The following is a 15,717-nucleotide window of genomic DNA, read 5'->3' as shown; positions in this document are numbered from 1 at the left end:
TTTGTATTATTTCTGAGTGTAACAGGTCTGCCTGTTTTACACACGCTTTGAATACATGAATTAAAAGAAAACAGCAGTTAATCCATCAGTATTAATTCCAACAGTGAGATGTAATAGATAATTTTTCATACAGATATTTATACAGATCATTTTTAAGGAAATGTGTAGTGTGCAGTCTGACCTTGAGATTCCACCTGTCTTTCTATTTTAAGTCACTTTTCTCAGCTGATAATTTATCTCGTGTTTTATCTGTAATACTGTATGTAATTCCTTTTTCCTAAGGAGATACACACGTCTAATTTAAAGTATTTTAGTGCTGATACTAGGTATTAAAAGTTCAAGTTATGTCTTATAAAAGATGATACCGTGCTATACTTGTAACGCTTTTTTGGGATACCGAGGCTTGGAAATCAGTGAAGCGTTCAGGAAATCTGCTTTTTCTGTTTGTTTGTTTGTTTAATTATTATTCTATCTAAAATTTGTAGCCCTTGGTATTAGACTTCAGAGCTTGAGCTCACACAATGTCTTTCCACTTTTTGTGTAAACCTGTGTAAAATGTAAATTCAGTATATAATTCTGTTACCTGTACCAGATCTGCCCAGTGAGTATTTGTACATGTAGTCTGTTAAACTCCAGGAATACGTTGATTTTAGTTTGGTTTAGTTTTGCTTAGTTTGCTTTTTACATGTGGTTAGCTTGTACTGTAAGTTCGTATACTGCACGTAACTTTGCCATTCTGTATTTTTACAGCTTTTGCCTATGGTCAGTGGACAGCTCCAGTGGATGCCATTTGTGGATCCTAAACTACATATGTCTGTGATTCAATTTATCTACTGGTCTCTAAGGCAGATAGACACTGGTAGTCAGGTAAATTCCCAAGAGATATTTTGTATTATAAATGAGTATGAAAAGTAGATATTTTCAGGGAGTATATATAAAAGAAACTTTGCTGTCTTTGCAAAGCATAAATGCCTACCACAGATACATAGCAAATGAAAAACTAATTCTCACCAAATTAACTTTCTCACATTCGTTGTAATATTTTGCACCGTGTCTGTAAACATATTTTTGCACACATATGTGATCTTTGTTGCAGTAGTGTGTAGCATCTCAGAAATGGTATTTTCCATATGTGCTTACAAAACTTGTGAACTAGGAAAAGAAATATATTTTTGTTCGCTTTATGCATGAGATTTGTTGAAATTGATGGCAACGTGTGGCAAAGTAGCAACGGTATTTTGATTTCTTTGTTCTCTACTCAGTGTCTAACTGAATAGAACTAAGCTGGTGGTTCCAGTGCTAATGAGAACGTATTTTAAATGAGCTTGTTATTAAGTTTGATTCTGAAGTAATATTTCTGCACCGGTTTTTGAAAAGTCCAATACATCTTACCTGTACAGTATTCTTAAGGGTCATGTTTAGACCTTAGTTCTGTAAACGCTTTTGTAGGACCTAGCTTCAGGCATCTTCACAAAAGAGGGTAGTGTAGTAGGCAGCACTGATTAAAGCTGAGTCTGAACTGACTTTATTCTGGAACCAGAGGCAAATTAAATAATGTCAGCATATCAGGGGCCCTGACTACCTTGTTTCTTTGTGAAGTGTGTGTTGACTAGGCCCTGTGCTAATGTTGTTCAACTGCTTGTGGAACGCAAAGTAGTATCCCATGTACAGACTATATTGCAATACACGGTCACGACATCTGCTATTTAATATTTAATCCTTAGGGGAACATACGTACTTAGCAGACATGATTTTCATGTATTTTAATGTTTACGCTAAATGTGCACGTTGTTTGAAACAGGATGCAAGCATGACAGCAACAATGGAGAGACTTGCAGAAGTTATTCTCAAAGGCGCAGTACAAAAGGGAAGCATGCAAAAATGGACTAAAAAGTCTACACGGAGTAAACCAAAAGCTGCACATTTCTTTAAAAGCTCCTCTATGCCTTTGAGGTTTCTGTCAACTTTAGTTGTGCTTAGAACAGCAAAACGAAGTAAGTTCTGGTTTTTATTATGTCTTTTTTAAATTATCTTTTTCTTTTTCTTTTTTTTTTTTTTTAAATCTTATTTTCAGGTATGTGCCCGGACAAAAAAACATATGTACAAAATGCAGCAGTTCAATGATACTGTAGCATCTGTAATGCTTTAGTAGTAAAGGATGTTTTATTTGAATTTTACCACCTGATGAAGCATAATATAGGGAAGCAAGTATGAACCTTGCTATTATTCATGTCATAATTTGTGTGGTCATTTTAATATGCTTTATTTATGTCAGTGAGATCAACGTATTTTGTGACAAAGGGGAAAAGAGATGTTGGTAATTCTCTCAAGCAATCACCGTAGCAGTGATTTGTTTGTCAAGATCTGCACTGCATATAATGGTACAGCTAATTGCTCCTCAGTAAACTGAAATCAGTAGCAAATTCAGAACAGTTCTAGAATTTCATTGCTTTGTCAAAGTTTAATGTAAAGCTCATACTCTATCTAGCTCTTACCTCTCTGCTGTCTCCCCTTTTCTCCTACCAAGTCTGTCACTGCAAGTGGCTACCCGTAAACATTATCAGCATTGAAGAATGCTACCATATGCTGATGCAGTATAGTAATGTATTTTGTTAACAGGCAAAAGCAAACGAGGTCGTACTTGTCTGGAGATATCGCAGTTCTTAGTGACTTTTGCTTCAGTTCATGAGAGTTACTCCACTTGTGCAATTTCCAGGATGCCGTAGTATCTCTTCTCAGCAGCAGTTTCTTTAAAAACAAACAGGGCCTGAAAAGACAAAAAACGTTTTCTTTGAAGTGATGACAAAAATACTGACCTGTGCAGTATTTATACTGGTAGTACTTAGAATAAGTAGGATTTAAACATTCTGGAAGACCACCCTGTCACCATTAATAAACAAATACAGTATTTCAGCTGTTGGAGGGAAGAATCAGTGTATTTTCAATTTCAGTATCATATAGTTTCAGTCAGAATATTTTGGTGAAGCATGATTACCCTGAAATTGAAACTCACATTTCTAGAAATGTTTGATGAAAATGATGCAAATGAATTACAATACAAAAAAAGTACTTATTGCAGAGATTAACTATAAGCAGATGAAAGCTGTTGATCAGAATGAATCAGTTTAGCTTCTCATGGTCGGTTTTTACTGCGAGCCTATAGAACATGGAAAAAAATTACCTGTTAAATTTATGTTGAAACTTACCGTGTATGAATTTTCATCACTGACCACATGTCTAATGATCTAGCGATGACAAAGCAGCACATTCAGTTTAAACATATATATCCTGTTCCCTTCAAGATGCTAATATCCAGCAGATGGCACTGTAATTAAACTTTTGCTATGTGATAAATTTTCCCCTTACTCTTAATTTTCTGTGCTCCAGATGATCAATGCTATTCCAAGATATTGAGGAAGATTTGACATCATGAAATTAAGAAAACTGAATTGATTCACTTAATCTAAATTCTCTGAATAATTTAGTGTTCTCCAAAATGGATGCATATATAACGTGGATGCATATATAACGTGGATGCATATATAACGTGGATGCATATATAACTTAAACTACAGCTTTTTATGGAAAGGAATGTGAATAGTTGCTGTCATGACAGTAATTGCAGTTATTCAGATGAATGAGCCTTTTACTCCTTTATTAGAGGCTTCCCAGGTGTTGAAACCAATATAGTCCCAAACTATGCAGCTTGTGATTTCTTTTCTCTCTTAAGGAAGCGATTAGAAAGGTGTTATATTTGCAAATATATTTTGCTCAATTTGTGAGTTGTAACTTGTCTTTTTTTCCACTCACAACAATTTTTGTAAGGAATAAAAATAGGCAGAAGATGCATTTAAACAAATAAGTAAATTAATATTTTCAGCCATTTAATTTTTTTTTTTTTATAATTAGTATATATCTGCAACAGTAACTCTTAGGATAAATATTCATGTATTTGTGATCATCTAATGGAACTGTGATTACATAATTTTTATTCCCTGTTTTCTGTTATCTTTCAGTGAATTACCTGACTCAGGCATTTCGTTCCCTTTGCGTGGACTTGAAGACAGATGAAGGAAAGATCTTATTTTTGCAATACCGATGTGTGCCTATCATACTAAGCCACTTAACTATATCCAAAAAATGTCTCCTTTTTATTGCACTTAATGCATTAGTTGAGATGGCCATGAACAACGATAAAAGTGAGTAATTGAAAAAAATACATACAAAGTTATGATGAAAGTAGGTGAGGTAAGCATAAATACCAAATCAAAAATAACGTGCTGCTTCTCTATAAATAACCTGATCTAGCATTAGCATTCATTTGTGTCATTTAAATTCATTAGAGATATAAAGTATGTTTCTGAATTGTCCGTCTCTTCTCACTGTCAGCATCCAAGCTTTACATCTTGTCCTGGTTGCTTTCTTAGTGGTGTGATTTTTTTTTGATGTTTAGTTTAGCTTTTCTGTTTATTCCACTGGTTTACCTTGCTGATGTTTTGCCAATGAGTAATTTTCTTTTGAAGTAAGGCTGTGCCAGGGCAGCCATTTCATGAAATCCTGTTAGCAGGTGGAGATAAAATAAATAAATAAATAAATAAATAAACTTTTATCTTTTTTTACCCCCCTAATGTGAACAGCTCACCCCTAGCCATTTTTCACTTTAAAGTAATTGGAAATGGCACATCTGTAAGGGATGGTTATGTTTCAATGAGTTGTACTGTGGTGTGGTCCTATAAAAGGGTTAATAGTCTCCTTCACAGTGGTTTTCCAGGTGACACAGGCAAAGAATCAGTTGATAACAATCTGGATGAACACACAAGTAGTGAGCCATTCCAGTGTCATGTGGAACAATCCTTGTTAATTTTCTTAAAATAAAAAGTATTCATTGTTTTTTGGAACAGAAAAGGGAAGGAGAAGGGACTGCTGCTATTTGTGAAATGTATATTGTTGGCTTGGGGTATTTTGTTACCATGTACTATAGGGGCAAAAACAGAAAGCGTGTTTGACTTGGGATGGAACAACGTTGAGTTAGAAGGCATTTTGTAGTGAGATAAGTGGCAGAAAGATTTACCTGATGTTGTTTTCATCCTTTCAGACCGTGTGGTTAGTTTATCTATTTGTTTTTTTTACACTAAAGTATTTCTAATCATCATAATTTTGATCGGTATAGTAACTGGGAAAGAAAAACCTAAGCAGGGTTGATGGTATCTGACATTACTTTGAAGAAAAATTCCACTAACAGTACATGTTCTGTTATCTAGTAGTAGTCATTTCGATCTGCTGGATGCCTAGATTTGGAAGAATAATGGAGATAAATTGTGACAAGTTCACATTTTGCCATGTTGCTTGTAACCTTGTTGCATGTCAAATGTAACCGTTCAGGTATTGGTACCATCTGTTTCCTATCTATACGTAGTATCTTAATGACAAATTAGAATTAATAGTCTTATTGCTGTTCATCTTTACTGGCACGCAGCTTTTCATGTACCCCATCCCTGTTTGGTTCAGGTGTTTCACATCCAGAATCCTGTCAGTCTGTCTTGTTATAAAGGTAGTTCCTGGCCTCCAAGGTGTAGGTTTTTGTTCTGGTCTTTTCTGATCTTTGTAAACTTCTGTTCAGTCCAACTTAGTTCTGTGACATAAGGAATCCTGTTCTATTTTTAACCTTTTTTATTGCTTTTTTTTGTGTGTGTATGTTTGTGATGGTCATTTAAGAATGATGGTGGCCTCCCGTACATCCTGTGTCATAGCTGCGTGAAGGTCTTGCACATCTAGGAAGCTGAAGAACAATTGATACCATCCTGAGGTCAACATGTACTGGGTGATGGGCTGGACCTGTCCTTGGGCTCTCTTAACTCGTGGTCACCCACGAAGGCATCCACACTCGAGGGGCCTTGCACTGACTGTTACCTCGCCTGCCCTCCGTTGTGCTATAACCACTGGCTCTTAGCAGGCCCAGCTGTTGACGACGAGAATCAGTTAAACTCAGCAAATGGTTCCAATCTTGCCAGTGACTGTGTAAGAGACAGCAGCTCATCAGCAAGCTGTTCAGTGTAGTTACTGGTTCTTTTTCTGTGGTCCTTATGTAACTTTTCCACGAGCTAACTCTCCATCACTCTGTTGGGTTGGTCCGCTCTCCTGGCAGATCCACATGCAATTAGAAACGAGGCAAAACCGTAATGGTTAATTTGTTAAAACATGAACTTCAAGCTGGTGTTCCTGACAGTCTTCATTTTCTGAGGTGACAGAGCTTTAGCTATAAAACAGAAATTTCTGAATGACAATAGCTGGTGAGACTTGATGCTGTGAGTGACTGATCACTTTGAGGGTAAATTTCAGATGAGTTCTGTCAACAGTGATAAATTGCTCATTGTTCATTACAGTCTACCAATGAAGTTAAGTTAATGTAACTACCAAATGCTGCAATTTTTTATGGCTCCTATGGGAGGCTTTTGCAGATTATTTAAAATTGTGTCAAATCCTGACCGGATAGATTCCAAGTTAGTTTTTCTACAGTAGTTAATAAAAACAAAATCTGTGCAGAGATGATGCAGAAAAATATGTAAAAATACACAGTTTTTATTCTTCTAGTTCATCAGATAGACAGGCATTTAAATTATATGCTTATTTTGTACATTTGTGATGATTTAAAATCTATTCTGCAAAAGCTTATTTGAAATGAATATATAAAATGAATAGATAAACAATGTAGGAAAAATCTCTTTAAATGCATGTCTTTATCAGTTTGCTTTCATGTGATTGAACTTTGTGAAACTTGAGGTATTATTTCCACTTTGGCTCTTCTGCTTTATGGTAAAATTCCCTCAGCGTATTTTTTATATTGTTTTATAAACCTCACAGTTAAAACATTTTACAGTGTATCTGTATGTATATGTGTGTGTATATATATTAATAAAGTTTTTTTAAGATACCTTAAGACCGGTATTTTTAATAATAAAATAATACAGTATTATTGAGACCAGTAAGAACAAGCCAGCAAAGAAATGGCCAAGTAAGCAGAATATGGTATTTGTTTACACCTACAAAAAGGAATTTAAGGCATTTTTAGATATTTAAGGATATTTATAGGAATAAATTGTAGGACCTCCTTCTTCTACAGTAAAAGTAGAATAATATTACAATAACTATTAATTTAATGGCATATTCGAAGTAACTATATCCTGGGGCATACCAAGTGTGTTTATACGCTAAGGGCAGAGTGCAGTGAATAGTGACTTGTTTTGTTGGATTCCTAACAAATGTGTTCAGTTCTGTGACCTATTAAATCGGTACTTATGTTCTTTATGGTGTTGCTCTAAATCAGTCTGTACTATTAGAATCAAGAGTGAAATAACACAAGGGAACAGATTTTACTTTATTCTGAATTGACTAAGTTTTGGGGAGCAGGATAAATAGAAAAGATTATACTATATGGCCATGTTTAAAAATTATCCAGCATTTTACAGGAATTGTTTTGATATTCAGGTGTTCTTATCCAACTCTGACCTCTCAATTACGATTCTGCCTGTCTTGAAACGGTACGGTGACAGTTTTGATAATGAAAAGCTGTCTAGTCATCAGTGTCTACATGTACTATTTCCGTACGTCATTTTGCAGCAGCTTAAAATATTTCCTTGTCAGTTTTTTTAGCATAGCTTAGTGTTCTCCTCATGTCATCATAAGAAAAGGAGCATTGAATAAACATGTTGAAGATGAGATTTTTTTATCTGAGTTTAAAATTGCTCAGTGTCCTGTTTTCCTTTGTTCTCAAGGGAATAGGCCTTGTTTTAATACCACAAGTGCTGGTAATATCAGAATTCTTAGGAACTTGGGTGAGTTTTGTTCGCGGTTTTACCTGATTTTTGCATCACATGCCTAGAATATACCCAGTTAGTACATTGTTCTCATGGTTGCACAGCATGAGGCGCATATAAAACCCTCAAAAGCTATAAATCAATGATTTAGTTTTCCATGAGCCAAGTGCTGTGATTAAACTTTTTAACTATTTTCTTTTACAGTTTACTTAAAGGTTTTCCTGGAGGACTGCAGTAATGAACGCTTTTTCCATACTTTGGCTGCATTGCTTCAGAATCGCGAGCTAGACATTTCGATTTTGGAAAGGATTTGTTTTATATTACAGAAACTCTCCGAAATAAAGTAATCCTTTACTACCGTTTTTCTGTTAATTGCCATTAGATCACTGAACTTGGGGACCTTTCTCTTTTTTTAAAAGCGCATCTCTGTTTTGACGTTCATTTGCTCCAATACAAATAATGCTGGACTTTCATTGTTAGCAATTATGTTTAAAATGTTTGTCACAGATATGTAAGATGAATCTCTCAATTTGCCTATATATCTGTGTAGTTCAGAATATGAACTAAAAAATAACTAGCCTAAAGAACATATATTCCTCATTTATTTAGATGACGAGAATGCTTAGAAGAAAACCCTTCTTTTCTTCCCCCGACCTTCGGTTTTACTGAGTTACTTGGTAAAAATGTCCTCTGAAAATTGTTTTGTATGTGACTTAAATTTCAGTTTTGTCAATTTTCATCTCTATCAAAACAAACAAACAAAACAAACAAAAAAACAACACACGGTTTAAAGTCTTGAGCCATTTAAGACTTTGGGGGAATGTTAACCTTTACAGAATAGGTTTCTGTTGCTTACTGGTTACTAATTTATTATAACAAAGAGCTTCAGCATGTCAGTGGTAGAATGCTGCTGAGTTCCGTTGATGTGCATTATTTAATGGGATTGTTTCATTTATAAAAGCAGGTATTTACACTAAACTGTTGCTTACATTAGAGTTAGTTATTTACAAAACTGAGGGTTTTGTTTGATTTTTCTTAGGAACAAAATTGAACTCTGGGGGAAAAAAAAAAAAACAACAACAACAAAAAACTTCCTGTAAAATACTCTAATTTAAATCATATTTTTCATTGGAAATAAACTAAAGGTGTACTCAGAAATCCAGATTTTTTAATTTGTTTAATTAAAAGACAACCTCACAGGTGGTGCCATAAATCTTAAGAAATGAACCTTGAAATATTCTTTAATTTTTTTATCCTTGGTTTTGTAGTAGTTCATTACTGTATTTGCCTCGATGTTATTGTGGATTTTCTGTACACATCCTGTTTCTGAAATCTTGCTTCTCACTGGGGAAATCTTTTTACAGGTTTTCCTTGATCTTCCACTGTACTACATGTAAATACCATTTAGTCAAGAGAAAGCATAGTTCTTGATGTGAGGAATGTTTTAACAATTCCAATTCGTGTCCATAAATTCGTGTCCATAAAGAATAATTCTGTTTGAATCCTGTCTGCCTCTGGGCCCTGCACTGGCAATTTAGTTCTTGAACCACAGATGCAGTGTGTCCCAGTCTCCCCCTCATTCCAGTCAATTTATCACGTCTTCAGAAAACACTCCTTAAATTTATGAACCTGTTTGCTTTTGTTATTCCTGACTTCTAGTTCTAACAGTTACAGGTTTTTTTTCTGTCTTCTTCGAGATTGATTTAACACTGCTATAGATGTTATGTAGATGACTGTAAATAGCTGGGAAAGAATGTTTTAATTGCTCATGAGTCGTCAACCTGTTTGGGAGTTTCAGAACAACTGATAATAACTGGTGACTGCTGGTGACTGTTATGAGATCCTTGGTATCTGGCCAGGGGGGCCAAGAGATTAAGAGGAAGAAAAAAGAAGCTGAAGGACGGTTGGGAGACAAGACCTGGGGAGAGTGTACAGAGAGTGTTCCATAAACTTGGAATAGTGCCGAGTAAGTACAAAGGGTGAGAGGAAGACTACGAGCCTTCAGCATGAAAGACCCCTAGAGACCCCCAGAGGAGACTGATGCGCATGCTCCAGTAGGAGGAACTGGACCCCGGAAGCTAATTATAATAATCTATTTTTTTAGAAGTAGTAATGAATATGTATTAGTCTAGGCGCATGAAAATCAGCTGCTTGATGTAACTGGTGTGCGTCCTGGTGGAGCGGAGACTCCCGGTGCACCCAGCGCTGTTTGCTTACCTCTATTCCTTTATATTCTTTTAATAAATCCTATTTTTTTATTTAATCCTAATTTGAATCCTGAGCCATTTATAACAATTTGGGGGCTCGTCCGGGATGGTTATAGTTCCTGAATTCTGATTTAATCTAGGAGAGGCGCCCCACCATTTGGTGGCTCCTGTTTGAGTCAGATCGGGACTAATGCCATCCTGAACCTGAATAAAGGTAAGCAAAGAATTTGATTTTTTTTGAGCTCCCTTGTTGCCGGCTGTTTTTTGCCCGTAATTCTGCGCGCGAAGATCCGGACGAAGACGACAGAGTCGTTTGGATACCGTTCGGTTGGATTCCGGTGCCCGGAATCGAACCGGATGAAGACGACAGACGTTTGGATACCGTCTGGTTCGATCCCAGACGAAGACAGCAGAGACGCTGGTGGATACCGTCCGATTGGAGTCTGGACGAAGACGACTGATTCGTAAGATACCGTCCGGTTGGGTAAGGGTACGGTTGCCAGTTTTTGTGTGTGAGAGTGTAACTGAGACTTCTAAAGTCAGCGTGGTGGTCTTTTTGTTTTCTCACTGGTTCTAATCTCCTGTCGGGGGGGCTGGACTGGTGAGAAGAGGGATACGTGGGTGGGTGATAGGTCCTAAACCCCCTGCAAGACACTCTCACTGGGCAACCAAGGGCTGTGGGAATTGCCACTAGTAAAATTCCCGGATGGGTCAGATAAAATCGAAGACCAAGGACCAGAAAGGGAGCAAATTACTAGATATATGACCAAAAAGTCCAATATGAATAATGATTAGAAATTGGAACAATAGGGGCCCCAGAAAATTAAAGAGTAAATTAAAAATGATCCAGTATTTTATGACAGAATGACCAAAAGAACCCTTAAGACCCCCTGTATTTTGATCCACGGAGGACGGGGTCTGTCAGGCTTTGAACACTAATAGTAGAATACCCGTGGATCCAGAAAAGAGCAAGCTGAAACATTGGAATTAGAAATTAGAGAGCAATTGATTAAGAATGAATATGTGCTCCATTTGTGCCTGTGCTGCGCTTATACCACCAGATAACAGGAGCCTCTCGGACCCCGAGAACCAGATCAAAAACAACCTCATGGTTCAGACTTTAACCAAGGGGTCTAAGATAAGGAGGAGTGTTCACAAAGGGACAGGTTATGTGTGTGTATAGGAATGTTTATGTATATGTAACTTTTTACTAAAGCAACGTTAGGCCTGCACGACTTTGGGGGGGACTACCCGCCCCGTGCTGCACGGCACTGAGTAAACATACCTACTTTACAATCCTACTGATTGTGGAGTCAGCTTTCTGAGAGTCATTTTGGTGAGCCAGGCAGGAGACACTCTGCTCGGCTGCGGGATCAGCTGCAGCGTGGACGCCCCTAGGTGCACCCTGAGCGTTTTTGCTCGGAGGGGACTCCACTCTCAGCTGCTCACCGCAGGAGCAAAGAAACTCCTGAAACTGCAGACAAACGGTATGTTTTCGGCTGCTGGAGGGATACTAACTGGAGTGTTAATAATTGTATGTGTTTTTATGTATGTATTTTGTGTTGAAAGTATTTGTGTAAATGTAAGGGTTTGAAACAAAGTGTTACAAGTCACTTCACGAAGAACACAGTCAGAGACAATACTTGTTTGGTTGGTTATCATTCTAAATTATATTCCTGTGGTATGAATGAGATGTGCTGGAGGCCTCCGTGTGCGATGGTGCTGTGTGAGTGAGACGCAGCGTTGCTGCAAAGCGAGTGCAGAGTTCCGATCCGTTGTTCCGTACTCTCCGCAAGGGGAGTGGGCAGAGACGAACGAAGTGCTTGACAGACTGAAAAGAAGTGCTGTTTTATCCAAGTTTTGAGTGGTGGTGCCTAATATATGGGCCCGGTGTATCTTGTGTATCTTGTGTATCCTATTTTTGCTCTTAAATGTTTTGACTGTGACAAGAAAAAGGCAGGAGCATGACATGACATGCTTCCTGCAACATATGAGGCCCGCACAGGCCGAGACCTGGACTCGCTGAGACCTGAACAGGCCGAGACCAGAGCAGTGCTGGGAGAGCCGAGACACTACGGAGGGACTACCGCTGGACGGAGAGAGCCCTGAGAGACGCTGCGGAGCCACGGACGGCTCTGAGAGACACAGAATAGACCTGACAGAAGCTGCAAAACGCGGGGAAATTGAAGTAATTGCAGAACATCCGAGATCGAGTTGCTACGGGAGACCAGAGGCGTCAGTGGACACCGGTAGCTGACCCTCACCGTGAGGCGAGTCGGCACAGAGCAGAGGGGCGGACATCAGGACCCTGCAGCCTGTCTGACATAACCATGGAGGCAGCGGCAGCAGCGGCTGTGCTGCTTCACTCTGGCATTCTTTTTATAAAAGGTTTATCTTGCAATGCAAAAAAGACTATTCGTCCCCAGATCGGTGTTATAACTATTACTAATGACGACTTAGCTCTATTGCAGGGCAGGAGTGCAGAGACGCAGATCACACTGCCAAATGACCACCGGCAGGCTCTTTCACAAACCTAAGGTTGCAGCTGGCACTGCCTGCAGCCGTATAGCAGACGTTCCACTCTCTTTCCTAACTAGTAATCATGTGTCTCATCCATTTGTGGTGAATGGTCAGTGGCAAAAAGAAAAGGGGGGAGGCAAAGACAGAAACGGTACAAGGAGGATGCCACTGACACTAACAGCATGGGTAATAGGAGTAGTATAAGTGACACAGGTGACGGTGCGGGGTGCTGGGTGCTCTGCCTGCTGCTCGCCTTCGCCTGACTGTGCACTGCTGCCAACGGTGCTAGAGTAAAATGTGAAGACTGCTCAGATGGCAGTGATGAGAGTGCTTGTGTGAAGAAGATATGTGAAAAAGATGTGTGCTGAATCTGATTTTGTGTGCAACAGTGGTCAGTGTGTGCTAAACAGATGGCAGTGTGATGGGGATCCGGATTGTGAAGATGGGTCTGACAAAAGTGCTGAGCTGTGTCATATGAGAACAGTGTCATGGAAATGTGATGGTGAAAGAGACTGTGACAGTGGAGAGGATGAAGAGAATTGTGGCAATGTGACTTGTAGTGCAGCAGAGTTCACATGCAGTAGTGGACAATGTATTTCCAAAAGCAATGCAGACAAAAAAATTTTGTCTGCAATGGTCAAGGTGACTGCTCCGACCACTCGGATGAATCTTTGGAGCAGTGTGGCCGCCAGCCTGCACCTCCGGTGAAGTGTTCTGTGAGTGAGGTGCAGTGCGGCTCAGGTGAATGTATCCACAAGAAGTGGTGATGTGACAGAGATCCTGATTGCAAGGATGGAAGTGATGAAATTAACTGCCCTTCTTGGACCTGTGGACCAGACCAGTTCAGATGTGAAGATGGGAACTGTGTCCATGGGAGTAGGCAGTGCAATGGTGTGAGAGACTGTCTGGATGGCACTGATGAAGCAAACTGTAACAATGTTATTCAATGCTCTGGACCTGGCAAATTCAAGTGCAGAAGTGGAGAATGCATAGATATCAATAAAGTGTGTAACCAGCAGAGAGACTGCAAGGACTGGAGTGATAAGCCCCTGAAGGAATGCAACATAAATGAATGTGACTGTCCAGCTGGGAAACTGTGGAGTTAGTGATGAATGCCAAAACCCTGGTATCTGTAGTCAAATCTGTATCAACCTGAAAGGCTATCAGATGAATCCTGCTACAGGAACCTGGAAAGGGCCATACGGCAAAGCAAACTAGATAACTGTTATTTAACTTGTCAGAAGATAAAAAAGAAAGTGTTTCAACAAGCAGCCACGGGAGGGAAGAATCACTGAACCCTCGGTGTGAGGGACTGTACCTTGTTTTACTGACTACTGAAACAGCTGTGAGAACCGCAGAAAGGGACCCATGCATCCAGAATAAAAGGACCAGTAACTACTGAAACTTGGAGGGTTGAGTCCGCTCCTGGGAAACTGAAACTCAAGCTAAGGAAGAACTAATATTCTGGCAACGAGGCTCTGCATGAATTAAGGATGCCAAATAAAGGGGACAAGCTTGAAGTGAGGAAAGGGAGAAGGCAAGACCAGGGCAGGACCCTCCACTGTGGTGTGTATGGTCTACCGAGGGAGGCAACCCCTATGGGTATTGACTGCCGAGTGAGAGGGCCTCGACTGGACTTCTCCCACACTAAGGTTAGGTTGTCCTGAGAAAATAACATAAGAACCTTTATTTTAACCTATATAAATTTGTGATTCGTTTTCCAGGAGCTGGATCACCCTGACAGGCCGAACGGTAACACAAGCCTGAATCAACCCTGAAGGTGTTTGCCTATTATTATCCAGATACGTGGGCAGAAGACAGATCGTGGGACTATAGGACCCCAGTATATATACTTAATAGAATAATTAGGTTATTAGCTGTAATAGAAATAGTTATAAATGATGAGAACTGCTTTGTATCAAAATTGCCTAGCTTTGGATTATTTACTAGCACAAGAAGGAGAAGTCTGTGGAAAATTTAGCTTTAGTAATTGCTGTTTAAAGATTGATAAAAAGGGTGTTTCTTCCTAGTAGCTGATAGAATGTTATGTTCTGGTTTAGGATGAGAAGAATGTTAATAATATGCTGATGTTTTAATTGTTTTGAATTGTTACAGAGCAGTGCTTCCACCAAGCCAAGGACCAAGCCAAATTCAGCTTCTCACTGTCCTGCCAGCAGGCAGGCTGGGAGGAGGGCCGGACTGCTCGGGGTTGGGTTGGGCATCGGACAGCAGGTGGTGAGCAATTGCATTGTGCATCACTTGTTTCGTATACATTATTACTAGTAGTAATATTATCATCATTATTATTGTTATTATTATTATTATTTTCTTGTTATCTCAACTCACAGGCTTCACTTTCCCATTTCTCTCTCCCATCCCAGAGAAGGAGAGGGGGGAGGTGAGCGAGCAAACACAAACCTGGAAGGATATGGAATGGGATTTATTTTCATGGCTGCCTGGTGGACCATGGGTTAAAAGAGTGTTATTTTTATTGTTATGTGGTGTAAAGATGTTATTGTCTATACCTTGTATGATACCTTGTCTTACATTATCAATACACCGGGTGATAAATAGTACATTGGTAATAACTTCATTAAAAAAGGAAGGGAATATGTCAATTATGATGCTTAAGGATTGGACCCTCCAAGAACAAACTGATGAAATCCAATTATTAATAACAGAAGAGACACGAATTGGGGATAGTAAAAAGAAGATAAGGGATTGTGAGGAATGTTTTAACAATTCCAATTCGTGTCCATAAAGAACAATTCTGTTTGAATCCTGTCTGCCTCTGGGCCCTGCACTGGCAATTTAATTCTTGAACCACAGATGCAGTGTATCCCAGTCTCCCCCTCATTCCAGTCAATTTATCACGTCTTCAGAAAACACTCCCTAAATTTATGAACCTGTTTGCTTTTGTTATTCCGGACTTCTATTTCTAACAGTTACAGCCTTTTTTTCCTGTCTTCTTCGAGATTAACTTAACACTGCTATAGATGTGTCTGTGAATGGCTGGGGAAGAAAGTTTTAATCACTCGTGAAGCATCAAATAAGAAAGCTGTTTGTGTTTGATGTCTGGGAGTTTCAGAACAACTGATAACAACTAGTGACTGTTATGGGATACTATGAGGATCCTTGGTATCTGGCCAGGGGGGCCAAGAGATTAAGAGGAAGAA

The 15,717-nt window shown here is 39.0% G+C and overlaps 1 long non-coding RNA gene across 1 annotated transcript; it reads left to right on the top strand.

The window, feature by feature from the left end:
- Positions 1-1,201: 1,201 nt before the first annotated feature.
- LOC140002381 (uncharacterized) lies at positions 1,202-15,427 on the top strand. The gene is made up of 3 exons (XR_011808752.1): positions 1,202-1,994; positions 4,017-8,157; positions 12,938-15,427. It is a non-coding gene; the product is annotated as an uncharacterized lncRNA (long non-coding RNA).
- Positions 15,428-15,717: the final 290 nt, after the last annotated feature.

This window comes from Anas platyrhynchos, chromosome 4 (assembly GCF_047663525.1).
Source record: "Anas platyrhynchos isolate ZD024472 breed Pekin duck chromosome 4, IASCAAS_PekinDuck_T2T, whole genome shotgun sequence".
Taxonomy (NCBI): domain Eukaryota; kingdom Metazoa; phylum Chordata; class Aves; order Anseriformes; family Anatidae; genus Anas; species Anas platyrhynchos.
Note: the sequence above shows the minus strand (reverse complement) of the source record. Positions and strands in the feature narration are given on the sequence as shown.